The sequence below is a fragment of the Delphinus delphis genome, chromosome 12 (assembly GCF_949987515.2).
Source record: "Delphinus delphis chromosome 12, mDelDel1.2, whole genome shotgun sequence".
In the NCBI taxonomy this organism is placed as follows: Eukaryota; Metazoa; Chordata; class Mammalia; order Artiodactyla; family Delphinidae; genus Delphinus; species Delphinus delphis.
This window is the reverse complement of record NC_082694.2, coordinates 28,133,388-28,160,914: the sequence shown is the minus strand read 5'-3', so window position 1 is coordinate 28,160,914 and position 27,527 is coordinate 28,133,388. Positions and strand designations below refer to the sequence as shown.

Here is a 27,527-nt window from a genome sequence, read left to right as displayed (position 1 = left end):
AGGGAAGTCATGATACAGTGTTTCAGTTTTTAGTTCCTATTGGAAATGGTATCTGTTTTTTTTTTTTTTTTTTTTTTGCGGTACGCGGGCCTCTCACTGTTGTGGCCTCTCCCGTTGCGGAGCACGGACGCACAGGCTCAGCGGCCATGGCTCACGGGCCCAGCCGCTCTGCGGCATGTGGGATCTTCCTGAACCGGGGCACGAACCCGTGTCCCCTGCATCGGCAGGCGGACTCTCAACAACTGTTCCACCAGGGAAGCCGGAAATGGTATCTTTTAACTCATGTTTTTTAATCACTTATTGTTGGTCTGTAGGAGAACTGCTGATTTCTGTACGTTGATATTGTATTGGCCACTTAATTCTCTTGTTCATTATAATAGTCTTTCAGTTAACTCTCTTTTCTAGGTACATAATAGCAACATCTGCAAATAATAATATTTTGATTCTTCCTTTCCAAAAAGTAGACTTTCTTTGTATCTTCTTGTCAAAGTAGGACCTTCAGTACAATGTTGAGTAATAGCAATGATAATGGACATTTTTGTCTTGGTCTTACGTTTTATGGGAATGCTTTTAACAATTCACCATTAAGTATGCTATTGATTTCTGGTAGTTTCCCTTTGTTGTGTAAAGGAATATTTTTTTCTATTTCTAGCTTGCTAAAGTCTAATGAATTCTAATAAAGCTGAGATCCTATGTGATTCAAAGATGTGTTTCACTCAAAGATGTGTTATCTGGCCTCCAAATAGAAATCAAGAAGAAATTTCTATTTGTATTCTACTAGAAGAACATACTTTCCAAGAGCCCCTTTTTCTTTCCTTCCTCCAATTTTCTTTTACCCTGGAGCTACTCTGGAGACCTTAACATTCCCAAACCCAAAGCTTTTCTTAAGCACCAATGCAGTGACACCGCCCCGCCACCCTGCATGGATTTTCTTTCTCTAATTTTTTAAACGTACTCTTTTTATTAGGTACTTAGCCTCTCAAGCTAAGGGTCCCACCTTCCCTCCAGCCTCTTGGTTTTGTCTCTCTTTTCTCACTCTCTGGGCCATACATCATAAAAGATCCTGGGACCAGGCTGGCAGCTTCTTCTTTAGAGGACTAGCAGTTGGGACACTCATCTACTTTTAAAATGTCTCATCCTTTGCATCTACCACATTATCCCTTGGTTATTCTCCAACCTCTCTGATATATCCACTCCCTCTCTTCCCAACCCCTTAAATACTGAGGCTCCCCAGGCCTCTGCCTTTGGGCTGTCTCTTTCTCATGCTCTCTGGGCAATCTCAGCCACTTCAGATCTTGCACCATTGCATACACAATGATGACCCCAAATCTGCATGTTTACCCCAAATCTCTCCCCGCTCCAGAATTGTATATCAATTGCCTAGTACACATCTCCCACAGGGTGTCCCTCAGGACCTCATACTCCATAGGTATGAGAACCCCACTCACTTTCCCTGACTACCACCACACTGCTCCTCTCCTGTATTCCTGACTTTCGGATGTTATACATGTGAGAACGTGGAAGTCAGCTCACCTCTCTCTCGCACTTGCTTCCCACATTCAATAGCTTATCAGAACCTTCCCATTACATCTTGCCTGGCACACTCCTCCCGCAAGGAACAGAGGTGAACTGAGCGCTCCCTCTGCTGGTAGTTTGAAGAACTACAACTCCTTCGAGCCGCTGAGCTCCCTGAGTCCTCTGGACTTGGACTTGGATCTCTCCACTGAATTTGGTTGCTTTGCCCCAACCAGCAAGGCCGCCCCCAGGGAGGTCTGCGAGCAGTGAGGAAGTCGCTCATTCCCCCCTCTTCCAGCTGCAGGCCATCCTCACTGCACCCACTGCTCCACGAGGCACACTGCCCCTCTGCCCCTTCCCCTCCCCTCCTACCACCTCTCCTGGCTAACCGCAGAGTGGGACCTCCCCGAAGCAGGAGTCCCCTGCTTTCCTTGGGCTTAGTTGGATTTGCAGCCTGCTGGACCAGACTCTGGGCGTGGATGGATCTCGCCTTTGAGTGTTGAGAAAGAGCTGCCCCTTTTGATGCAACTCTGAGGACATGCAGATTTAAAGGCTCCCCTTCCCCTTGGATGGAGGGTGGCGGCCAGGGAGGCATAAGGGGAAGCCCTGTGCCAGGTCCCACAGTTTGGTGCCCTGAGAGCAGGCTGGATTTCATTCTCCTGTAGCATCTTATTAAAGTGTCCTGGGTTCACAGCTCTGCCACCTCCGAGATGGGTCCCACAGTCTAATGGAGGAACAAACAAATAACAGGCAGTAGAAGATGGTGGAGGGAGGTCAACAGGTCTTAGTGTCATTCAGACAGTGGAATCATCTGGACTTGGTGGTTGATTAAAATCATTAAATGAGTATTAATTGAATGTTCCTGAGTGCTGGACACTGTGTGGAGTCTGAAGAAGGGGGGCAGGGGACGGGGGGAACTCCCAAGTACCTAGTGTGAGAATCTGGAACCGGGAAGTGGAAAGGACAGACTAGAAAGCTAGAGGAGGAAGATAATGGGACAAACTGAGTGCGTGGTGCATGTGAGACCTCCACGTCAGCTGCCCAGCAGACAGCTGACAGACAGGCTGGAGCTCAGGTATGACGTGACAGCAGGGAGCTCATAGGACCTGATGGGAGCCCTCAACATACAGGTGTAACTGCGGCCATGGTGAGTGGGCTCCCCGGAGAGGGGGGTGTAGAGTGAGGAGAGAAAAGGACCAAGGAGAGAGACGCCCCAAGATCATTTACTCTGAAGAGCCTGAGAAAGAGGAGTGGGCAGACAGGTAGGGAGAAGGTGTGTGGACATGGAAACCCAGGCAGAGTAGTTCAAGAAAGAGGAAGGGGGCAACAGTGGGAAGTCCTAGGGTAATAAAGGTACAGAGAAGTGGCTAGGACTTAGCCATAAGGAGACTATGGAGGAGGGAATGGTTTTGCTGAGTGGATACAGGCAGCAGGTGCACTGCAGTGGACGGAGAATTTGGTAGTGAGGAAGGGGAAGCAACGAATGTAGGAATTCTTGGGGAAAGAAGAGTGCTGTTTGTCTTAGTGAGAGAAACCTGAGTGGGGTCTGGGAAATCAGGGAGAGAAAGTTGAAGATAAAGGACAAGAATTGGTGATAGAATAGGTAACATAACATATGGCCCCAAACAATCTGGCCAAAAGTAATCTGGTTTGAGATGGGATGGGATCATTTAAATATCCAAAAAGGGATTGTTTAGGTCAGATAAATGTCTAATAATATGGGATTTATAGCAAAATATTCGTCTAAAACTTGGTAACTAATTGGAACAAACACAACATCTAACAATATAACTTTAAATGCTTTCTTTTCTTATGTTTTCTTTTTTTTAATATTTATTTATTTATTTGGCTGTGCCGGGTCTTAGTTGCAGCACGTGGGATCTTCACTGCGGCATGTGGGATCTTTAGTTGTGGCATGCAGGATCTAGTTCCCTGACCAGGGATCGAACCTGGGCCCCCTCCATGGGGAGCGCAGAGTCTTAACCACTGGACCACCAGGGAAGTCTCTGTTATGTGTTCTTATAACTAAGAAATACATACTTCTTTCAGGAAAAATCAGAAAATGCCATGAAACGAAGGTACTTAAAGAACACCCATAATCACTCACCCAAAGTGAGTGATACTTATACTGGCATTTTTTATTCCAGATCCTCTTCTACGCGTTTATCATTATTCGGCAAAAACTGGGATCATAGTGCACATATTAGGGTATGCATATTATTGATCTCCTGCTGCAGAGTATGTTATCCCAATTCTTAGTGGACTAAAACAAAAGATGTTTATAGTTAGTCCTCCTTATTTGTGTATTCTGTATTTGTGAACTCACCTACTCATGAAAACTAATTTATAATCCCCAAATCAATACTCGAAGTGCTTTCATGGTCATGTGTGTGTGTGTGTGTGTGTGTGTATACAGAGCAGCAAAAATTTGAGTTGCCCTGTGGGCATATTCCCAGGTGAGGTTGAATAAGGTGCTCTGATTCAGCTTTCATACTGTAAACAAGTGTCCTTTTCTTGGTCTATTTAGTGCCATGTTTTTTGTATTTTTTTTGGTGATTTCACTGTTTGAAATGGCCCCCTTAGGCATAAGAAGACTGTGATGTGCTTTACAGAGAAAGCACATGTGTGAGAGAAGCTTTGTTCAGACATGAGTTGCAGTGCTGTTGACCATAAATTCAGTGATAATGAATCAACAATATATGTTAAATTAAGGTATCCTTAAACAGAAACACAAATAAAACAGGTTATGTATTGATCAGTTGATGAAAATGTGACCAGAAGTTTGCAGGAACCTAACTATATTTCCCCTAGGAGCAATGGTTTAGTATATGACAATTCAGTGTTCTTGGTGACTTTATAGAACATAACTGCCATGAATAATAACAATCAACTGTATTATCTCATAATCTCTGTAGGCCAGAAATTTGGGTACTTAGCTGGGTTGTTTTGGCTCAGGGTATCTCATGAGTCAAGTTGCAGTCAAGTCATGGGCCAGGGCTGCAGTCATCTGAAGGCTTGTCTGAGTGGAAGTTCTGCTTCCAACACACCTCCCTCACATGGCTGTTGGCAGGAGACCTCAGTTCCTTGTCATGCAGGCCACTCCAGAGGGCTTGCTTGAATGTCCTTATGACATGGCAGCTAGATCCACTAGAGCAAAACAAGGAGAAGGCCACAATGCCTTTTACACCCTAGTCTTGGAAGTCTACCCACTACCACAAGTGAGTCAATTAGTCCATCCCACACTCAAAGGAGGAGTATCAAAGAATTTTTAGACATTTTTAAACTACCACAACCAACTATCTCTGAAAAAAAATGCACAAGATACTAATAATATTTGTTTCCTGTGAGCGTAAGAACTGGGTGGCAGGGAGATGAGAGGGAGAATTTTACTTCGTACCCTTTCTATCTGCAGAATTTTTAACAATATAAATCTATTTGTTATCCAAAAATAAACAAATGAATTTTAAATGACTCTGGAGTATCCTTTTTAATCTTTTCCATCAAACTGGTTTCAGTCCAGCATAGTCGTTAAAAGAGACCTCTGAGCAGGTAGCACTGGTTAGAGTGGGAGTACAGAGGCTGGTAAGGAGGAGAGAAGTCTGAGTTGAAGGTATTCTCTTTTTATGGCCACTATTTACTTTGTGAAGTGGGAGGCTTTGTGGAGGAGGTAACATTTAGCTGAGCCATAAAGGATGGCATGGATTTGACCTGGCTGAAAAGGGGGACAATGGCACTCCCAGCAAAGGAACGCGTGAGCCGAGATGGAAACGTGGGACTGAGGAGGACACACCCAGACAACTGGAGGTTCAGGCGCATGTGGGAGGCTGGATGGGCAGGCTGCGCCCAGGGCATGGAGGACCTTGTATGGCAAGCCTGGCATCAAGGTTTTATTTGGAGGTAGTGAAGGGTTTTGATCCAAGTTATGGCCTAGTTAGAGCAAGGCTTTAGGGATATCAATCTGTGAGCCGACTATCAGTTGGATATGGTAAGGTCTGGAGGCCAGACAATCTGTTATAAAACAATCTCAATGAGTAAGGTGGTGCGATGATGTCGTCGCATGCACAGGCTCTGGACTGCTCGGGACCAAATCCTGGGTTCACCATTTCCTAGATGTGCTACTGGATCTGAGCTTTAAAAGCTAATAGAATCTTTCTTGAAGGCTGTGTGAGGTTTACATTCACTTGGTAATTCTTTTTTTTGTGTGTCTGGTACGCGGGCCTCTCACTGTTGTGGCCTCTCCCGTTGCCGAGCACAGGCTCCGGACGCGCAGGCTCAGTGGCCATGGCTCACGGGCCCCTCCACGGCATGTGGGATCTTCCCGGACCGGGGCACGAACCCGTGTCCCCTGCATCGGCAGGCGGACTCTCAACCACTGCGCCACCGGGGAAGCCCCACTTGGTAATTCTTGCACCATGTCTGGGACACAGCAAATGCTCAGCAAGAGTCAGCCCTTACTGTGAAGGGAAGCCCAGCCTCAGAGTGATTGGTCGTGGAATTAGAAGGGGAAGAATCATGCGAGGGGCAACTTTGGGTGACTAATTAGTAGGAGGAGAGAGTGAGGGGACACAAAGCCCTCCAGTTTCCTAGAAGCATGGCAGCTGCATAAATAAAGCCAGGGCTGGCAAGTAAGGAACAGCTGTGGAGGGCAGCAAGATGCTGAGTCAGGTTTGGGATGTTGGGCTCACAATGTGGGCAGGAAGTTGACTAGAGCTGGGAACAGAGCTCGGAACTGTGGACTTTAAAGCAGGAGCTGCCTGATAGCAAGTGCAGCTGAAGATGGGGGTGGGATGCAAGGGGCGCAGGAGAGAGCCGAGTGTATCATGCTGAATGTCTGCAAGGGCTGTGGGGAGGAAGTGGAAATGTGGAAGAGATCATCAGACAAGTAAGGAACCTAAGAGAGACCAGAAACCCCGAAAGGAATGTTTCAAACAGAAGGGTGGTGTCAGCAACACTGACGGCCTCTGAGAAATCGAGGAGGATGAGTGTGAAGGGCCAGTGCTAGCCTTGGTGACAGCCATTTCACTGGTGTGCTGGGGGCACTGGCCAAACTGCTATGGGCCAGGCAGGAGTGGAGGCAGGCGGCAACTGGCAGTTGGGATGTACACTATTCTTTTAAGAACTCCACCTTTGGGCTTCCCTGGTGGTGCAGTGGTTGAGAGTCCGCCTGCCGATGCAGGGGACAAGGGTTCGTGTCCTGGTCCAGGAGGATCCCACATACCGTGGAGCGGCTGAGCCTGCGCGTCCGGAGCCTGTGCTCCTCAACGAGAGAAGCCACAACAGTGAGAGGCCCGCGTACCGCAAAAAAAAAAAGAACTCCACCTTTGAGTTACCCTGTAGTTGTGCTCAAACCACAGCTCAAGAAGCATATACGGGTGTCCCCCACTTTTCAAAAGCTCACCCCATGCCGCTTCGATCTTACGATTTTAAAAAAGATGGGCATTGGCAACTGTTTTTGCTAACCAAAAGAAATTTGAAGAGGAGTTTCCCTTTTACGGTGAAAAGCGAAAATAGCCTTCCGCGTTTGTTTTGCAGTGAGCTGTCCTGGAGGCAGCTCGCACCCTCAGCAGCAAGAGGGGCACCACCAAACTCCTCCCCTGGGAACTACTCTCAGCATCTCAGCATCAGCTGCCATCGCTCTGAACTGTGTCCGTGAGCATCTTGCTTTATCTCCATTTATTTTGTGCATCTGTTAGCAAGATGTGTCCTAAGGTATACGCTTCTTCACTTTACACCATTTCAGCTTATAAAAGGTTTCATAAGAACACTTTACTTTCAGACAGCAAGGAAAACCTGTACAGGATGTTTGTTACAACATTGTAATTTTAAAAAAAAATCAGAAATCATCAATACGGAGTTGTTAAGTAAAGTATGGTACATCCAGTACTCATAGAAAAGAATGAGACAGAGTTATATGAATTAAGAGGGTATAATCTTCAAGATCCACTAGGTGAAAAAGGCAACAAAAGCAAAATATGTGTATTATCTGATCACTTCTATTCTTTAAAAAAGATTATATGTTTTCTCTGTGTGTGTGTGTCTCTCTCTCACACACACGCACACACATCTTTGGCCAAATACAAAGAAAAATGTAATGGAGGCTTCCTGGGGAGCTAGAGGACTGGGAAGGAGATTTGTTCTCTTTACTTTGAAATAACTTGCCTGTGACTTAGCAACCCTACTCCTAGGTATTTACTCAAGAGAAATGAAAACTTATGTTCTTACAAAAACCCGTACACCAACGTACATATAGCAGCTTTATTTATTATGGCCCCAAACTAGAAACTACTCACATGTCTGTCACCTGTAATGGGTAAGCAAACTGTGACATACTTATAGAATGGACTACTACTCAGCAATAAAAAGGCACAAACTATTCATACATGCAATAACATGACTGAATCTCAAATGGGCTATGCTGAGTGAAGAAGTCAGGCTTAAAAGGCTACATACTCTAGCATTCCATTTATATGACATTTTTGGAAAAGTTAAACTATGGGGAAGGAGAACAAATGAGTTGCTGCAAGCGGGTGGGTGGAGGAGAAGCTGAGTAAAGTAAGAGGGAGGACGAAATTTGGGGAGGTGATAGACTGTTCCATATCTTGATTTTGGTGGTGGTCACAGGACTCTCTGCGTTTGTCAAAACCCATAAAACTATATGCCAGAAAGAGAAAAATTTCAATTTATTCAAATTTAAATGCTGGGGCTAGTTCTCTGGTGCTTCTTTGTTCCACCCTTGTGTTGTTTGTCTCCATTAAGACAGCTAAAACAAACAAACACAGCCCTTTTGAATGCTTTTTTTCAGGTTTCTAAAGATGAAGAAATTGAAGGTGCTGGCCTCGTGGCCAGTGATGGCTGAGATGGGCCTGGCTTAACCCAGGTCAGGGAAAGGGCTTTGGGGAGCCAGGTGCATTAAGCATTCTTTTTAGCAGGACCAGAGAAGAGAGGAAGGAGGCTGACCTGAGGACGAAAGCCCTGGGGAGAGGTGAGCTTGTACAAGAGTGCTGCCGGTGGTAGAGAGAAGGAGCAGAGTCCGCAGGAGGGAAGTGGCGGGCTGCTCCCACCTTCCCAAATGACCTTAGGTTGGCACACTCGATCCAGGTCTGCAGGGCGTGTCTGTCTCCCGCCCCACTGGCTAGGGGAGGGGGGTGGGCAGTGCTGGCCAAGATAGGCCTGCCTGGGGTGGGGGGGATGGGAGGAGTCGGGGGTCGGCGGCCAGGCCCCCCAGGCTGGGTCACAAGGGAGCGGGACTCGTGGCTTATCAACCTCATCGGTGCCTGCCACGCTCCACCACCCCTCACCCCGACCAACTGCTCCAGCCCTTTGCCCAGCCGGAGGGAAAGTCTGGAAATAGACTCTCCTGGATTTCATTCATGTCTGCAGTTATTTGACCACTAAAGGGCTGCCCGCCCGCCAGTCACATCTCCAGAGTGGGAGCAATCGGAGGGAAAGAAGTGTGATAATAGCTTACAATTACTGACTGCAGGCACTGTTCTTAGGGCTCTATATATATTAACTCATTTGATCTTTGAAACTCTTTGAGGGAAGGAGGTATTATTACCTATGCCCATTTTACAGATGAAGAAACTGAGACACAGAGAGGTTAGGGAACTTGCCCAAGGCCACTTTTGAACTTGGGTGGGATTTAGTTCCATTCTTAAGACTTCGCTACACCAACGGGGGGAGGGGGAGTCTGGGCTGCTCACCGTGGAGTGTTTTGAGTTTTTGCTTTGCTTTCTATATGGGGGCCTGCCTGTAATGCCTTTCGATTCAGGGGCCCCTTGGGAGGTAGGGGTGAGCATAGGCGATGGTTCAATTCTGTTTTAAAGATAAACCTCTGGGCTGACACTTGGGTTGGTAGTGAATGCAGCCAGCGCTGCCACCCTGTGGTCACTCCAGCAAAGAACATCTCTCCCAATTCCCTCAGGGACTTGAAACAGAAAAATCTCCTTGCTTCCTCTCCAGAACTGGCAGGACTCTTGAGAGCCAAGGCTCTCTTAAGAGGGCCCAGGAGCCCCATCAGTTTAGACAGTGTTTTCCAAACTGCAGTTTGGAACCCATTAATGCTTGAAATCTATTTAGAGGATCACAACCAATAGTTTTTTTGTTTTTTGGTGTTTTTTTTTGCGGTACGCGGGTCTCTCACTGTTGTGGCCTCTCCCATTGCGGAGCACAGGCTCCGGTCGCGCAGGCTCAGCGGCCATGGCTCACGGGCCCAGCCGCTCCGCAGCATGTGGGATCTTCCCGGACGGGGGCACGAACCCGCGTCCCCGGCATCCGCAGGCGGACTCTCAACCACTACGCCACCAGGGAAGCCCACACAACCAATAGTTTTAAAGGGAAATTTTTAAAAGAATAGAAAATACTATGGTGTATGACATGTACTAAATGCAAATATCATTTTGTGGAATTTCAGATATATATACATGTGTGTACTGGGATCTGCTAAAAACCTATTTCTCACTATGACATGAGGCCAAAATTATTTTTTTCAATCTCAAATCTACTGATTCGAGAGTCTAGACTTCCTGGGATTAAGTATCTATTTTCTTCAATTTATCTAACACCTACATCCTCCTCTGTGCCATTTTTTTTTAAATATAGCTATTTGGTTTTTTTCCTAACAGTATTCTTCACTATATTCTTTTTGTTTTAATTACAGAAGTTATGTAAGAATACATTCTGGTTGTAAGAGTCAAGCATTTCAGGAGTGCCGAGGAAAGAAGCTTGCCTTCTTCTCACTCCACTCCCAGGCACAGAGGTCACCCCAGAACGGTGTGCTGCACTTCACTGCCCCTCTTTCATAGACGGGCAGGTATATATGTGCACAGGTGCACATTGTTTTACTTAAATTAAACTGTGTGTACTTAAACTTGCATTTTTTTCACTTATGATATCATAGAGATCTTTTGCTGTCTGTACCTATAAATTTATCTCATGTCTTTTAAGGGTTGAGTGATATTCCACGGTATGAATGAACCACAGCAAACTTAGCCTCTTGCCTGTAGGTTCCTTACCCTATTGTCTGCCGTCCCCTCCTATGAGCCTTGGCCTCCCTTTTCTAGACACTCCTCTTCCCTTCTCTCTCCAGTGCACTCCTCTCCCTTACCCTGGCCCTGAAACATCTGGGGCTCCCTCCCCTCTCCAACCTCTGGCTCCACCCACCAGCCTCCCCGGTCTCTGCTATGGCCAGACGCTGGCTGGCAGCAGCCACGGCCTGGCATGGGGGAGCCTCCAGGACTGGAAGATGCTTTGCTGAGGGTGCCCAGGAACACTCTGAGTTAATTATTTAATTGGGGGAAACATCCATTAGAGAGGATTCTCACTTTCCAGACAGCCTGTGAGTAAACATGTCAAGAAGAGAAGAGTGAGGTGTTGGCGAAAGCTGCCATTCACCCTGGCTCCTCCTCCAGCCCCCACTCCAGCTAGGGAAGGGGAGCCTGCAGGACCCTGCCCAGATGCATCTGCAGCCTGGACCGGGACAAGCTGGCCAAGCAGGCCCCAGAGACAGGCTGTGTCCCTGAGGAGGGAAGATGTGGCTCGGGGCCCTCAGCCCCACTACTGGCATGTATGGGGAATAATGTTACAGTCAGGAAAAGCCACTCACACCAGATTGCTCACTCCAGAGGGGATTTAATTCACGAACCCAGTTACAGGAGTGTTGGAAGTGATGAAAACTGGGGAAGGCGAGGCAACTGACAGATTAACTGTTGCAGGAAGCTACTAGGACCCCGGAGCTGGACCATCAGGGGAGGAGGTGGTATTGACCAGAGCCAGAGGCTGGGGCTTGCAGGTGAGAGCTACAACTCCGAGGGGCCAACAGCTGGGAGCTGGAGTCATTTGGGGGAGGGTGGTGCCTGGCAGAAGCTGGCTACACAGAATAGATGCCACTGGAAGCAGAGAGAGGATGAGAAATACTCTGGGCTTTTCCCTCCTCCCACCTTCCAGTCTCCCACCAGTGCCTCACGTTGGTTGAACCCAGCAGGAAACCAATGGACAGAGCGGCTTGGGAAACATAATTTGCAGGGTCAGCTCCCTGCACATGGGGCAGAGCAGGGGAAGGGCAGGAGGTGAATGGAAGTACAAACGAGCAATGACCAGCACGTGAAGCCCATGTGGTGCTGGGTCTGCAGGTGTGAAGGGTGAGACTTTCTCGGAGAGGCGGAGACCTTGTAGCTCCTGCGCTGTGAGTATGCAGGATAAAGAGAAGTCCTGGTTTGCACCTGTGCCTGTCAAGGTTCTGTGTAGAAAAACCCTTTGGACATTTTAACCAAGGAGAGATTTAGTAAGGAGAATTAGGTGTTTTCCAAATTGTTGGAAGGGCCAGAATAGTAAATTTGAGACTGAACACCCAGGCATGATTTCCGGAAGAATTCTAAACTGACCCCAGTGGCACTACAAACTCTATTGGTCTCATCTTTTGAATGGGCTCAAACCCACTGTAGCTAAAATACAGAGATCAAGAAACCAGAATCAAGTCACTACTGACGTTGTCACCACTGTCTGCCTCTTGACGTCCAGAAGCTAGAGAAGGGACCATGTGAAGCTGCTGTAGAAAACAAACAAAAACCCAGAAACAACCAGAGACAGAAAACAGCCTCAGCCTCACATCCACCTTCCAGATGTCACGAATGTAATTGATTGGTGGAATCCTTTCATTTCTAGAGCCCTAGCTGCAAAGGAGACTGGGAAATGCAGGTTTTAGTTTTCCAGCCTCTCCAGCCAAAAGGAGGGAGGAGACATGGGAGGTTGGGAGAGCCCATTCTCAGTGTCCACCACCCCACTTGTGGGAAACTCCGATGGAGGAAACAGTGCAAGACTGCAAGCCACATAGTGTGACGGGGACTCCAAGTGGTACAGATGTTCTGAGAGGGCAGCTCACCTTATGGCCTCCCAGAGTGGTAAGGTAACATATTCACACATTCACAAGGCCCAGCCCCCTGCACAGCTCATTCCATCCTCCCACCTACCTCATAAGACAGGGCTTAGTACATCCCCATTTACTCACAGGGAAACGGAGGCTCAGAGAGGTTAAACAGCCTGCCCAAGAGGGGCAGGTACACACAGGCAAAGGGCAAAATAGGGCATAGAACCAGGGCTGGTTGACACCAAAGCTCTTTGGCTGGGTATGAAGAAGGGGACGAAAACAGAGTAGATGGGAGGTGGGAGGGGGCTGAAGGAAGACCCTCCGGGTGAGGAAGCCACATGAGCAGAGGCGCTGAGGTGTCCGAGCGTGCTGGATGCGGGCAGCAGCGAGCAGGAGGTCTGGCAGGGAGTGGGCATGCTTAGGGGAAGGGTGGAGAAGGGGTGGACCATGGGCTACTTGGGAGGAGACTGCCTGCTGCACACACCATGAGGGACACTGGCTGAGCACAGAGGGAAGGGGAGCTGCAGGGCCTGGCACTGCGTGGCAGGAGCCCATGCGGAAAGGGGCAGGAACTGGAGGAAGGCACTGGTGAGGGAAAGAGTGGGGTCAAGGTCAAAGGAGGAAGCCGAGGCTCAGGTGAGCAACAGAGCATGGGGGCAGCCTTGCCCAGGTGGGAGCTGTTAGTTCCACCACCAAGTAAGCATCATTTCTGGGCTGGAGAACAGGCACTGCCAAGGGGAAATACAGCCGTGCTGACAGCTGTTCAGAAGCTGGGGGTTCCTGCCTTGTCCCCTCCACCCACCCAGGGCTAGCCCTGGTCAGCTGGGACCCTCCCCAGGGTCTCAGGAACAGCACTCCTTGCTTAAGAATGGCCTCATTCCTCCCCCAGAAAGCCTTCTTGGATTACCTCCACCAGGAGCTCCTGCAGCCAGGGCCAGTTACATGTATGACCTGTGCAGTTGCCCAGGCCCCGTGCTCAGAAGAAGGTCCCCGTGCTTGGTTTAGCGAGTGCTCGGCCATCACCACCTTGAAATTCTCAATAAGTTTTTAACAAGGGTCTCTGCATTTTTGCTTTGCACTGGGCCCACAGATTATGAAGTTAGTCCTGCCTGGCATGAAGAATAATCTAAGAAAGGTTTCCATGATTCCTTGGGATTGGGGTGGGGTCTCCCCATGGACCTTTCAGGGAGGGTGACTGAAAGCCTTAAAAGGAATTCCTCCTGTTGTTTTGGGTTCCTGCACCTCACAAGCCCCCGGTATATTCCTCTATAAGTGCGTGTGACTCTCCCATATCCTGTGCCCAGCCTTGCTCTAAGCTCTGAGAAGCAGCGGCTGTATCAACTGTTTAGTGCGCACTGGTCCCCCGCACCCTGCCAACTCCACAAAGAGCCATGCACGTGGTGGGTGCTCCATGGGGCTTGCTGAGCCAACGTGAAGGCCAGGTGGACTGGATGGACAGACTGACCATCTCCGATGGTCCTCTCCTGCAGCCTGGGCAGGAGTGGAGTGGGGAGAGAAGGGAGGGAGACTGAGTGTGTGTGCGTGTGTGTGTGTGTGTGTGTGTGTGTGTGTGAGAGAGAGAGAGAGACAGAGACAGAGACAGAGACAGAGACAGAGGGAGGGAGGGGGCACATAAAACAGAAACAAATAAAGAGTTCCAATGTGAAACGATTAAAAAGTAAATCGAAGAGAGTGAGATAAGGCGGAGGAGCCTCTGCTCCCTAGTTAACATTCATTGGATTGAATAATCAGGCTTCATTATCTCAAATTGTCTGCATATTTGCCCTCAAAATGCTAATTTACAGTTGGCTGGGAGCAGTCTCGGCCTATTTTGACTAAAATATTATTTCACTTTATTGAGCATTGTTCTTAGCTGTCGGGCATCTTGGTTCACAGGGAAAGGAGGGGAAGAAATAGAGGGACAGAGGAAAACATTTTCTATCAAAGCTCTGCCCCGCTCAAGTCTGATTATGGGCTCCCTGTTTTGCGTAGAAATGGCATTTCTGAGCCTCCAAGTAAAATTAGAGTCTTTATCATTTTCTTTTAGGGGATAGACAGTTTATCATTAATCTCAGCCAAGGAAATAGGAGAAATGATTTTTTTTGTTTCACTGAAGGGATGGAAAGTCTCACTCACCACTCCCCCCTCCCTCTTCAGCGCTGAGGCAGCCAGCTCCCTCCTCCACCACGTTCTCCCACCAAGTTCTCCCGACCTCCAAAGGTCTGGTGTTCTCTGCCTCTTGCCCTTCTCTGTCCTAAAGGCCTCAGTGACCAAAGAAATGGTCGCAGGTTACTCACATTAGCTCTGGAGTTCGGCTGGACTTTCCCAGAATCTCAACCCTGGAAGTCCTAAAGATGTGACCTCCAAATTTAATTCTAGAATTGACTTAGAAAGACACAGCCCTCCTTGGAGCTAAAAGTTTGTAACTGTCCTTTCAAGTCTTTGTTCACTTGTGAGCACGGTGTTCCAGACAGCGAGATCTGGGCCCTGGGCTGGGTTTCCACTCCACTGAGCGGCACACACTCTCCCAGCTTCCCCGTGACTGAGGGCAGGAGCTAGTGTGAGCCGTCACTGGGTCAGGCCGAGGCCAGGCCAGTTCTCTGTGGTTAGAGTCACAGGGAAATGAACCTTAAAATTGTTTTAGTTCAACCCCCAAAACCAGATGACAAGACTGAGGACAGAAGTTAGCAGTTGGGGATTGCAAATCCAGTGAGTGGGTCATCTTGGTGACTCTTATTACTGTTTGGGAGGCTTCTCTCCTCTCCTCTATCAAACTCCTTTCTGAATGCCCTTTTTGGTCAGCCCTCCTTCTACTTTTTTGTCATCCATTCCCTGTCTTAGCTCTTCCGTGGGCAATGAGTGGCCATTCTGGCCCTCTGTGGAGCGGAGAGGTTCTGGATTGCGGGTGCCTTCTGCCTTGCCTTCCCTGTGAAGGTCAGCCCAGGACCCAGGAGTCAGTGTGCCCAGCCAACAGGCCTCCAGCTATCCTGCCCCAAAGCCATCCCCTCCTCAGCCAGCCAGACCTTCCACCGCCTTCAAAGCCTAAGAAAGCCGTCCTCTTCTTCTCTACCCCAGAGTAGGCAAAAGTTGCAGGTTCCCAGGCCAAGGTCCAGGGTCACTGTGTGCACTTGGGCAGACTGTACATTGTACAAGGGCACTGGTCAGGTCAGCAGTGGGGCTGAGATCCAGCCCCTGCTTCCTTAGCGCTCAGAGCTGACTCACTTCTCTGTCCCACCTTCCCTAACCATCTGAGCTCAGCCTTCTCCCCGGGCTCTTCTGAATTGTCCTAAGCCTGAATGTGTTGACTGGATCGAGACCCAGATTGATGTGTCCGCTCCCATCCCCCATCCTGGATCTGTGTGGTGTGTGGGGCCTTGCCATCTATACTCAACGGGATTCGAGACTGGCCTCTGTCCACTTATTGCAGCCAGCTCCTGTCCCTGCCTGGGTCTCCATGCCCCTGCTCACAGTAGTTACTGCTGTCTCTCAGCTTCTTGACCTCCTGAGACACTGGACTCCCCAGACACTCCGTGCATGGCTCCTTAGCCAGCCTAGGCCTAGAGGCAGCAAGCAGCCTCTGGCCAGGCACAGGGTCATTGGTCAGGGGATATCATCAGGCATTTTGCACAGAGGCTTCTGGAAGGCAGTATCGTGTAACAGCCTATAGGCACTCTAGCCATCATGCACACAGAGCAGACATCACATACATACATCCCAGCCAGCACAGCACACACTCCGCAGACACACCCCACAGACACCACTTACCCTCATCCTTCGCAAACACTACAAACACATAGACACAACCCAAGAGATACTACACACACACCCACACTCAACAGACACACACACCCAGCCAACACCCTCCCCACCAACCTATGCTCATATCCAACAGAAGCTGTATACACCCTCTGCTGACGGAATCCATATACACCCTCACACTTTCCCAGGCACACACACATTCATACGCAGCAGACACCACACAAACACACACACCCAACAGATACTATATACAAGCCCACCTGCTCACACGTGCTCTGTCACATTTATTACAGTTGGTGGCCATGCACCTGGTATGATATGAGAAAGCTGAGAAGCCCCCACCAGGCCACACCTAAATGCATGAGGCGGAGAGCATTGTACCTTCATAATTTGCCTGATGAAATTACGAAACAGGAGGAGGAAATTCCACTGCTTCTGGGATGCAGGACTCTGGCTTTAGCTCAGTTCTGTCACTGCGGAAACATGTGACCTGGATCACCCTCTCCACAACAAGAAATAAGGCATTAGGAGGACTTGTACAAAGTCTTCAGATGGGTGTTAGGGCCCTGGGTGTTCATCATACAGCATATATTGAGGGCCACCCCGGCCTGGGTGCTGCAGGGCAGATAAGGAATTCCAGGCCAGGCTTGGTCCCTGTCCTCAGAGAGTCAGCGTCAGGCTGGAGAGAGAAGCAGGGCTTAGTATCAGAGGATGGAAGAACAAACACACACCAATTGTGCAAATTCATTCTCAGGCAGAGGGCCTGAGGATTAAACGGGGTTCGAGGTAAAACAAGAAACCCCGGGGTGGCCACTGCAGCCGGCCATGTCCAGAGGGAAGAATTCAGACTTGGGGGCAAGGAGGGTAGGAGATACAGTCATTTATTCATCCATCAACTATTTATTTATTCAGCACCTACTGCCTACCTAGTGCTTTGAGGAATGAGGTCCCTGCCTCATGCTGCTTCTGTTCCAGCTGAGAGGCTGTCAGTATGAACCAAGTGAATAGTAAGGATGATATCAAGGTGGTGTCAGGCTATGAGGCAAATCAGCAGGTAATGGGCAATGACTGGGGCCACCTTTGTACAGGGGAGTGCTCACTTAGGGCAGGTCTGGGACTAGGGTGAAGCAAGGAGACACTCCCTCTCAGGAGTGTACAACCTTGAAAGGGAGTGCCTCCTTAAATTTGTGCCCTCAGTGGTGCCTCACTTGCCTCACCCTCATCCCAGCCCCATTCAAGGGCATTAAGGGGAGGCATCTAGGCATGAGCCTCTAGTTATCAAGTCCTCGCAGCCTGATTTCTCTCCTATATCTCTGTTTTTGTGCTCCATTTCCGTAGACCTCCACTTACCCTGGCCCAGCCTCTGGCCCCAGCCCTAGCTTTCCTCCCCTAGGCCTCAGGGTGTCAGAGAAGGCCCCTGCTCCCTGCCCACCAAACCCCCCCACTACCACCACCACAGCGCCGAGGCTTGCCACCGACCGCACAGAGAAGCCAAGCTTTGAACTGTGGGCCTAGGCCCAGGGAGGTCGCTCAGAAGGCCAAGGTTCAATTTCCCGGGCCTGCGGTGGCTGTGCTGGGAGGGGAAGGGGTGCACTGTGGGGCCTGGATGGGAGGCTGGGAAGAAAGAAAACTCACCCCAGCGAGGAACAGAGTCTTTTCCCTGTAACGCCATCACCTGGCCTCAGTGGGTTTGCCCCCAAAGGCTCCCATATCACGCTATTTCTCTCTTCCCCTGGCACTGACGTCTCTCATTAAGAACTTGTAGAAGAGACCATGTCTATTTCCCAGCTTGGAGCACTTGGCACTCTGCACCCCATATTCAGTGAAGAATGACTAAATGCGGTTGCAGTGAGATTCAGGCCACTCTGGAGGACCCCAGGAAGTGGGTCCCCGCCACTGCAGAAGCACTGAGGTCTACGGGGTGGTTTGGGGCACACAGGGACCTCTCAACCCCCAGCTCCATAGTGGGTTCTCAGGGGGTCAAGCCCCGCGAGGCCCCTGTGGGTCCTCTGCACCCCTGCCTCACCTAACAAAGGCCGGCGCGATCTAGGATCTCACCTCCCTCAGCCTGGCAGGCCGGGGCAAGTTTGCGGGTATTCCCCTCTTCGCCCCACCCCTGCATTTACCCCTGGCAGCCTCGGTGCCCTTTCCAAGGACATTCTCCGCCTCCAAGTCCGGACTGACCTCGGCTAGAGAGAGGCGCCAGGGATAGGACATGGGGGACGGGTAGGTGGGTCCGGACTGTCTCCTAGACCCCGGGTAGGGGGTGGGGCGCCCCTCCCGGAGCTGGGCCGAGACCCCGGCTCCTGCGCTAACAATCAATGGGCCGCAGCCGGCGGGCGGGGCCGGGCCGGAGGATTAGGGCGGGGAAGGGCAATTACAGCCGAGCGGCCGCGCTCCGGATTTCGTCCGCTGCGCTGCTCAAATGCCACATTTCGGATGCAGCGCCGCGCCCGCCCTGTTTGCTCGGGGAGTGGGGGCCCCGGGGCAGGAAGCCAACTCGCAAGTGTATCGGAGATTAGGGCCGGCGGCGGCGGGGGCGGGCACTGGACAAACACGCGGCGGCCGCCTCAATCCTCCGTCCTCTATTCCGCCCGCGGCGACGCTGGCCGGGTAGTGACTCGGCGACGCGCGGACGCGGGTTGGGAAGGCCGCGGCCCCTACCCCGCCCAGGGCCTCCGCGCCCGCCTCAGGGGACTCCCCGCCTGGGCTTGCGAGCGGGCGGGGGCGGGGCGCTGAGCTAGCAGGGCCGACTGGCACCTGGCGGGGGAAGCAATGGATTTTTTTTCTTCCTTCAAATATTTATGAATTTTGCATCTTTTCCTTAATGAGCTTACACGTGGAGGACCAACTCCCGTAAAAATTGGCTTGGTACCAAAGATCATGGTGGGAGAATGAGGAAAAGAAGGAGGGCACGGGAGAGAGAGCAGGACTTGGGAGGAGTCGGGAGGACGAGGAAAGGGCGGGGGAAGGGGAAGAGGGAGGGCGAATGGAGGAAACCCAGGCGCGGTCTCCTTCAGTCCCTTCGACCCTCCGTGACTCGCCCCCCAGGCCTGGCTCAAACCCTCGTCCTCAAACCCCTACTTCCCCTTCTGCCTGGTGAGGCGAGGGGAAAGAGCCCCCGGTTGGGGATGGGGAAGGAAAAGGAGGAAAAGGTGAAGGTGTGGGAGTGGTGGGCCCCTCGCCCGAGTGAACACCAGGGAGCTTAGCAGCACTGCGGAAAATCCAGCGGTCCCTGGGCGGAGCAGCCCCGGACCCGCGTGGCAGTGGATGGCGCCTCCTGGTGTTCAGGAGACCGCGCTGCCCGGCGCTAACCGCCGCCCTAGGTCTGAGTTCTCTGCCCTGGGAAGTGAGCCTTTGATAGGCCTCCAGGAGCCCTGGAGGACATGTCCAGACTCTTAAGCCAGAGTTTCCAGGGACTCAGAGGTCAGAAGGACCCCAGAACAAATTCCTCTCCTGGGAGCTGTAGGGTTCATCCCTACACTGGCTTCTGCCACATCCCCAGCTAGAGCTCCTCCTGCCCTTCCACAACTCACCCTCAATCCGTGCTGCTTCTTGTTCCCTGAGCAGACTGACCATTCCTACAAACATGCCTTTGCTCAGGTTTCTGGGAGGGTCCAAATCATCACCACCTACCAAGGCACATCTAGTGTGCAACCTCTTCCTCCAGGAAGCCCTCCAGGGCTGCTCCAGCTCAGAGGCTCTTTCAACCAATTTAGCATCTGATTCCATCTCAAGATCCCTCTGTTGGGCTTCCCTGGTGGCGCAGTGGTTGAGAGTCTGCCTGCCGATGCAGGGGATACGGGTTCGTGCCCCGGTCCGGGAAGATCCCACATGCCGCGGAGCGGCTGGGCCCGTGAGCCATGGCCGCTGAACCTGCGCGTCCGGAGCCTGTGCTCCGCAACGGGAGAGGCCACAACAGTGAGAGGCCCGCGTACCGCAAAAAAAAAAAAAAAAAAAAGATCCCTCTGTGGTGGGTCTTGGCCTTCTCTCTTCTTCAAAGTCAGGCTATATGTTCTCTTGGAACTGAGTGGTTTTGGCCAGGGACAGGATCTGCCCCCCCCCACCCCCGCCTCCAGACAGCTGGAGCTTAAAAGGTTAGTGGGCTGGTCCCTGAGGCACTTGTGCCCAGGAGGGCCCTTGTCCCTTAGGAGTAACAGAGTTTCTCTTCCAGGGAACCCCACCCAGTTCCTCACTCCTCTGACTGGCTCCTCTGCTCCATCCTGCACCCCACCATGATCCCTTGGGAGGTAAGGCCACTTTGTAATCACCCCTGTTCTCAGAAAGGTTATGAAGTCCTTTCTCTTGCTATTGACACCCCTGAACTGAACAAACAAGCTTCCTTTTCACACTCTCATGAGGTCCTTAGTGAGCTGCTGAAACCTCCAGAAATGACCAGTTCAGGCAAGCTCCAAGATTTGGGAGGTTAAGCCCTCACCTCAAGAGAGGTTGTAGCTAAACCCACAAGGAACCTGCCCTCACCATGGGTGGATATACTGACCAGAGAGACAGTACAGCCTGTGGAGGGCAATGCAGCAACATCAGCCATTTCAAATGAGCCTCTCTCTCATCCCAGGAATTGCACATTTAAGAATCTCTCCTAGGGACTTCCCTGGTGGCGCAGTGGTTAAGAATCCGCCTGCCAATGCAGGGGACACGGGTTTAATCCCTGGTCCAGGAAGATCCCACATGCCGCGGGGCAACTAAGCCCATGTGCCACAACTACTGAGCCCGCATGCCGCAACTACTGAAGGCCACACGCCTAGAACCCGTGCTCCGCAGCAAAAGAAGCCACCGCAATGAAAAGCCTGAGCAAAGAAGAGCAGCCTCCGCCCACTGCAACTAGAGAAAGCCGTCACGCAGCAACGAAGACCCAACGCAGTCAAAAAAAAAAAGAATCGCTCCTAAAAAGTACTTGCAGGGAGCACAGCGCCTATAAGGATGCTTGTCATGAGGGGAAAGGGAAAACCATCTTAAAGCCCATCAGTGGTGGGCTGGCTCAACTATTTGCATGCTGTGCAACCATTTGTTAAAAATTTGGTGGAGGTATATACACTGACACAGTGACGTGTCCAATATATATTAAGTGAGAAATAAAGCAAGATTAAAAACAGTTTAAAATACTTTGATTCAATGATTTTTGTAAAAATCATTATAATAAATGTTAGTATATGTATGGAATAGAAGTAAACCTGAAAAAAGGTGGTAATTTTGTTAGGGGATTACGGAGGGGCTTTCATTTTCTTAATGGTAATTTTGGTATTGTTTAATTTTTATGCAAAATGTATATATTATGTTTGGAATCAGAAAAGAAAAATAAGTCTATGGACCCATCTTGTCAGGACAGAAGGGTCTTGGCTGGAAGCACATTTGAGGCTGGCAAGGGTTGTGGTCTAGGAGCAGGAAGATGGGTCCCACCGACACACAGCCACCTCCTAGGTGTGACTGCGTAGGAGGAGGGTGGATTTCCTAGTAACCCCCCCTCTGTCCCCCACCCCACCCCCCACCTCCCCGCCCCAGGGTCTGGAAGGGAACCAGACGAAAATTGTAGCCTTTTTCGTTTTAACATTTGGGAATCTCCTGCAATTGACTATCCTCTTCCCACTGGGAGGAGGGGGGCATGCTTGTTTCTACCCCGAAGTTAGGAAGCGTTGACTCCACCAGCCAGAGAGCAATGATCTTAGGCACCCGACCTAACTAACGTCCTTCCTTCCCCCTCTACTGCCCTCTGAGCACAGCGCCGCGCGCCACCTCCCGAATCGGGCTTCATTTCCCGGAGCTTCTGAGAGGTGTGTACAACAAGCTGGCCCTAACTCCTAGCCTCGCGGGTGAGGGGCCTCTCCCTCCTCGCACAGCCTCCTCGCGCGCCCTTGCCGGGGCTGCTGAGACCCCGCAGGTGCGGTTGCAGGGGACGGCCAGCGGAGGCGGTGCCCCCATCACACGGTCTGCGCGCGCTCCCTGCTGCCCGCCGCGAGAAATGACACTCCCCATCGGCCCGGCCATTTGGCCCTTCAGTCCCTGAGTGCCGAGCACACCCCGCCCCCGACCCCGAACCTCTCCTATTACGTGCGTTCCCCAGGCCTTCCTAGGCCAGAGCCCAGGAGGGACAGGCACTTAAAAAGCAAAATGGTGTCCCCGAGGCTATCATCCCACTTCAGAGGAGGCCTAAGTGCCTGCTGCATCACATCACGCAAGTTAGATACAGGGGCAGGGCAGAGCAGAGCCTACATTTCCTGACCGCATGTCCAGACCTCTACAAAGCACTGAGGGAACAGAGGGCTTAAATTCTCCAGGGCACTGTATGAGGAGCTCTGAGGAGGCTGAGAAAACGGGGTCCTGCCTTCCAAAAACCTAGAGCCCCAGAGCAGGAGCAGGACTGATTCTGTGTCCTGTCAGCTGCCCACACAGGCCAGGGGCCAGCATTGTGAGTGTACCTGTTCTGTCACTGGGCTGGGCCTACCCAGGTGATGAGCACTGACAAGGGCCTCCCCAGTACCAAGTCCAGGTGTGCTTCCAGTCAACAGAAAAGCACCAGCTCAGGAAAGCTCCAGAAGCACCTCCTCCCCCAGGGCTGAGGCTATGAGTTCCCTGGGGAAGAAGAGACAATGCAAGATCAGGGCCAGAGGATCCTGGAGGGAGGAGAGGGTGCCCTTCTACTATGTACTAGCTGTGTCACCTGGATAAGTAGCTTACCCCCTCTGAGCCTTATATTCCTTATCTGTAAAGTAGCATACGTGATTTTTCACAGGTTGAGATGCGGATTCACTGCTACAATTTTGCTATATCCAGCACATAGCACATGATCCATAAATGTCCATTAACAGTATAATGGTATATATATATAACAGTATAACAGTATATATACATATAACAGTATATATACATATAACAGTATATATACATATAACAGTATAAAAAAATGGAAAAACAAATTGTAGTCTATTCATTTTTGGAATACTCTATAGCAATGAAAATTAATAAACTGGCTACGTATATAAAACTCACAAACATAGTGCTGAGTGAAAGAGACAAGCTGAAGAATGACAAGTACAGTATGATGCCACATATATAAAGTTTAGAAGCATGCAAAACATTTCATGCTGTATGCTGCTTATGGGTAAGTAACTGTGGAGCAATTGTATGAGACCATGAATGGAAATGATAACACCAGGTTAGAATAGTAATTAACTCCAGTGAATGGAACTGCTGAGAGGTGCAAAGGGGCTACATATGTGTCCGTAATGTACTTTTACTTAAAAAAACAAAAACTGAAGTAAACATAGCAAAAGCTGCAGTCTATAAAGTTGGATGTTGAGTTCTTGGGTATTTATCATATTTTTATCTATAACTTTCTTAGTGTTTGAAATATTTTATTGTAATAAAAAAGGAGAAGAAAACAATTGCTTACCTAATAATAGACCCTATGATAACCCCCTGCTTTCAGCAGCCCCACCCACTCACCTCCCCACTTGACCTATTCTCCTCCATCTTTGATCTCATCCATCCATATTTTTCTTTTAAAACTAGAACCCAAATGCAGATGACTCCCAAATCCAGCCCAGACACCTTCTCTTACCTAACTTCTTGTCAGATGTCCCCACTGGAATACTTCTCAGAAAACTCACCCTCAATACAGCCAAAAGTACCCCCCTCCAAATGCCTGCAGCCCACAGCTGGAAGGACATGCAAGTTGAGAGAAGATAGATACCTAAACATCTTGTTGAAATCTTTGAATGCTGATGATAAATAAAAAGATCTTCCAAGCTTTTTAACATTAGAAAAGGTTTTCTACAAATAAAAATCAACCTGACAGCAGACTTTTCATCTGCAATGTGAAATACTAGAAAACAGCTGTTAGAAGCAATGAAACTTCTATCCATAGAGCACCAAAGAGAGAACTTTAAAATGGTTTTGAGTAAAGAGGAAAAGAAAAAGAAAGGTTTACCATTTATGTAAATTTAAAACATATATACAAAACAGCCCTACATGTTTTACATGGGTCCATAGATAGTCAATAACAAATGGTTTATTAGGGTAGCAGGGGAATTGGCAAGGGGATGAGGATAAAGAGGAAAAGACAGACAAAAAGAAGAGTGGGATCTGGTATGGACCTCAGATAGTAATGGCCATGAACAGGTAGGAAGGATTACCTCAACCTTCTGCTCCTGAGGTCCAAAAGGGGAAAAAAATCATTAAAAAAGAAAAGTGTTCCCAAATTCAGAAAAAAGGTTGACAGGCAATGGATTAAATGATGAGTTAGTTATAAGATGATTTGGAGAGATGGCGAGAAGAGCTTGCAGGAACTTGAGATCAGGTATTTATTTTTGCTTAGAAAAGGGACATTTGAAGAAATATGGCAATGTATTTGCCTAAATCAATCCCTATCCCAAATTCCTTAAGTAAAAGCTGAAGCCCTGGTAATCCTGGGCCAGAAACTCAGGCTGGTGGCAGCTCACCTGGCTCCTTTAGAGCCCTTGAGAGGGACACGTGGCCATAGGGGCAGACATTGATTGGGCTGATGATCTATCTGTTCCTGCCCTGCTCACATCCCACGAGCCTCTGTTCCGTGCCAGGAACTGTATCTTTAGTACTTGTTTTAGATTTCAGTAAACCCAACAAAGTGGGCTGTATTAGGTGAAGTTAATACCATCAGTAACATTCACTCACTCATTGGTTTATTCATGTAACAAATATTTGTGGGCTGACCATTCTGTGCCAAGCTCAGTTCTAGGCTCCAAGAGAAAAATCAGTAAGCAAAGCAGATAAAAAACCTCTGCTCTTTAGGGAGCTTACATTATTGTTGAAAGAGCTAATAAAAATAAATAAATAAGGAAAATATATATTTGTTGGATAGTAATAAGTACTATGGAGAGAAATTAAGCTGTATAGGGAAATAAGGAGCGTAGGACAAGGCAGGGAAGGCCTCATTAAGAAGGTGATATTGGGACTTCCCTGGTGGTGCAGTAGTTAAGAATCTGCCTGCCAATGCAGGTGACATGGGTTCGATCCCTGGTCCGGGAAGATCCCATATGACGCAGAACAACTAAGCCTGCGTGCTGCAACTACTGAGCCCACACGTTACAACTACTGAAGCCCGTACACCTACAGCCCGGGCTCCACACCAAGAGAAGCCACCGCAATGAAAAGCTCACTCACCACAATGAACAGTAGCCCCCACTCACCGCAACTAGAGAAAGCCCGTGCGCAGCAACGAAGACCCAACGCAGCTCCCCCCACAAAAAAATTTTTTTTAAAAGGTGACATTGTAGCAAGGACTGCAAGAAGGTGAGGGAATGAACCATGCAGATAGCTGAAGGACAAGCAGGAGGAGGGAATAGCAAGTGCAAAGGCCCTGAGGCAGGAGTGTGTTTAGTCAAGGGAAAACCAGAAGGCCAGTGTGTCTAGAGCAGAGTGAGACTCGGGAACAGTCGTGGATGAGGTTAGAGAAATAAGGGGAGTGGAGGGCCTTGTCAGCCCCCACCTGGGGTGACTTGGGGAGTCAGGGGAGTTGAGAAAAGGGGTGACATGATCTTACCCTGTTTACCAGAACCATTGAGTTGAAGTCTGTAGAAGAACAAGGGTGGAAGCAGGGGAGCAGATAGGTCATTATTGCAGTCATCCTAGCAAGAGACAGGAGGCTTGGTCCACAGTGATATCAGGGGAGGTGACTGGGCGAGGTCAGATTCTGGATATATTTTGAAGGTAGAGTCTTATGAGAAGTATGCTGATGGACTGGATGTGAGGATGAGAGAAAGAGTGGATCCAAAGATGATTCCAAGTTTTCTGGCCTGAGCAGCTAGAAGGATGAAGTTGCCATTTTCTGGGGTGGGAAAGGCTGTAGTGGGAGCAGGATGGGGACAAATGGGGAGGTGGGAGGCTCCTCAAACTCTCACAGCTTGAATGTGCACAAGCCTGATGTGAGCCTACGTCTGTCTGACTCCAAAGACCCTTCTTCTTTAGCTCCTCCACACTGCCTGCCCCAGAGAAAAGGCAAAGCAAGAGGGGTCCTACCCCTGCCCTCCTCTGCCCTCGTCAGGTCAGCATATTGTGGGGAAATGACACCTTCAAACACTGGATTGTAGTTAGTTTTTGACTCTGTTGCATTCTGTAAGCAGTCTTCATCTTCAAAGATCTGTCCGTTTAGTGAACAAGCATTATCATTTTTCATTGGTCTTAACCCATAAGATTCCCAAATCATTGACCTTCCCCATCCTCCTCTCATGAGTCTCCCATTCTGCCAGAGTAAACCATTCAATGTGTTTTGGTTATCTGCTGTTGCATAGCAAACCACCTCAAAACTTTGTGGTTTAAAACAACTATTTTACCTGCTCACAACTCTGGGGGTCAGGAATCTGGCAGGGCTCGGCTGGGATGTGCTTCTTCCTCACAGGGTGTCAACTAGGACCTCTTATGAGGTTGCAGTCAGACCTGGCTTCATAGGTGTGGTACCTATGCAATTGCACAGGGCCTCACGCTGAGAGAGACTCTGCAACTGGCTTAATGCTCTACTCTTGCTGTCTTGAAATCTTAACTATTTTTGAACAATAGACCCTATGTTTTTATTTTACACTGGACTCCACAAATTATGTAGCTGGTCTGGCTTGCAGTCAGATGGTGGCTGGGACTGGAACATTCAGGATAGCTTTATTCACAAATCTAGTGTCTTGGCAGGGTTGGCTGGGAGGCTGGGACTCTCTCATTCTCTCAACACAACTAGCTTAGTCTTCCTCACATATAAGCTGGATCCCAAGGGCGAGCACCCCAAATAGCAAAGGGAAAACTTCAGATCATAGGGTCCTGCCTCAGAAGTTACACAGTGTCACTTTCTTCATATTCTGCTGACCAGAACAAGTCATAGGGCTAGCCCAGATCCAACAAGAGGGGATAGGGAAATGGCAAGGCCTCTCTGAAAACAGAGCATATGGGAAGGAAGCCATCTTTGGACACATACCCTACCGCTCAATGTTTGTGTCCTATCTGCCCGTAGGGCCTGAGTTCCCAAGAGGACAAGAGAAGGATGCGCCTGCTGCTTTTGCTGCTGCCCTCTCCATGCCTCTGCCACACTCCCCAGCTGGAGCCAGTTGAATTGGTTTGTCTCAGGTAGGGTAAGGGATCTGTTTTGTCCACTTAGACTCTGAAAATGACTAGAGGACTGGCCTTGGCCAGAGAGGCTGTGAAGTATGCTGATCACTTTACCAAGCAAGGTGGTGGGGAAAGGGTGGGCCGAGTAAACAGGTGCAGAAAGCTTGGGGACACGGCCCCACCCCCTTCCCCCTGATAATTGGAAGGAGAAGTTGAAAGCAGGTATAGGGGCTTGCCATTCAAGGAATGGTCCCCAGACTAACAGCACCAGCATCACACGGGAATGTGTTAGAAATGCAGAATGTAA

The 27,527-nt window shown here is 49.6% G+C and overlaps 1 long non-coding RNA gene across 3 annotated transcripts; it reads left to right on the top strand.

The window, feature by feature from the left end:
* Positions 1-18,273: 18,273 nt before the first annotated feature.
* LOC132435386 (uncharacterized) lies at positions 18,274-21,303 on the top strand. Of its 3 annotated transcripts, none has more exons than XR_009521526.1 (3): positions 18,274-18,364; positions 20,313-20,388; positions 20,715-21,303. It is a non-coding gene; the product is annotated as an uncharacterized lncRNA (long non-coding RNA). The 3 variants fall into 3 exon arrangements; XR_009521525.1 differs by having other exon boundaries at positions 20,743-21,301; XR_009521527.1 differs by having other exon boundaries at positions 18,299-18,368; positions 20,743-21,302.
* The last annotated feature ends 6,224 nt before the right edge of the window (positions 21,304-27,527 follow it).